This window comes from Pteropus vampyrus, unplaced genomic scaffold (genome assembly GCF_000151845.1).
Source record: "Pteropus vampyrus isolate Shadow unplaced genomic scaffold, Pvam_2.0 Scaffold460, whole genome shotgun sequence".
Lineage (NCBI taxonomy): Eukaryota > Metazoa > Chordata > Mammalia > Chiroptera > Pteropodidae > Pteropus > Pteropus vampyrus.
In genome coordinates, this window is record NW_011889241.1 from 69,440 (window position 1) to 70,134 (window position 695).

General features: G+C 43.3%; 1 protein-coding gene across 1 annotated transcript in view; it reads left to right on the forward strand.

Annotated features, from left to right (window-relative positions):
- Positions 1-695, forward strand: part of LOC105306757 (natural killer cells antigen CD94-like) — a 33,652-nt gene that overhangs the window by 24,644 nt on the left and 8,313 nt on the right. The window lies entirely within an intron of this gene.

The window sequence follows — 695 nt, forward strand, 5'->3', positions numbered from 1 at the left end:
AGGTTTTTGAGGGCAAAGTTTGTTGTGATGTGCATGGAATAAACATTGGAAACAGTGTGAACACAGGAAAGAGAAAGCAGAGCATAATAAAGGCTGTCCTCTGGTTGTAGCTACTAGAAGAGGAGACCGGGGCTAACGCTGTTCCGGGATTCTGGTAAATATGACAAACCCCAATGTGCTGAATTGCCTAACGTCAGGACAGAGGTTGCTGGACTAGCCAAATCCTGAGACTCATTGAAGCCCATGCAGGAGAGAATTTCTGAGCACATCTGGGGTGCCCTGTGTGAGAGCAGCAAGGCCTCGGCAGTTTTAGGAGAAAAAAGTCTGCAAATACAGAGCCGTAGACAGTGATTGGCTAGAGGTCAGCGATTATCCTGAGAGATTGGAGTGGGGCGATGACAATCTCTGCTCCACGTGGAGGTAAATCGCAGAGAGCCTGGCACAAGAACGTCTCAATTGCTTATGTACAAGAAGGAATCCAGTCAACTAGGGTTGGTAGTTCAGGAAGAATTAAAGAAAGGAGTATACACACACACACACACACACACACACACACATATAGATACACATACACACATATATACATACATTATATATATTTATATTTTATGTAGATATGTCTATGTGTGAACACGTACTTTTGTGTGTTCAGTTATCTTATTTGCGACTTGAGCCTAGAAGTCTTGAATTGAACA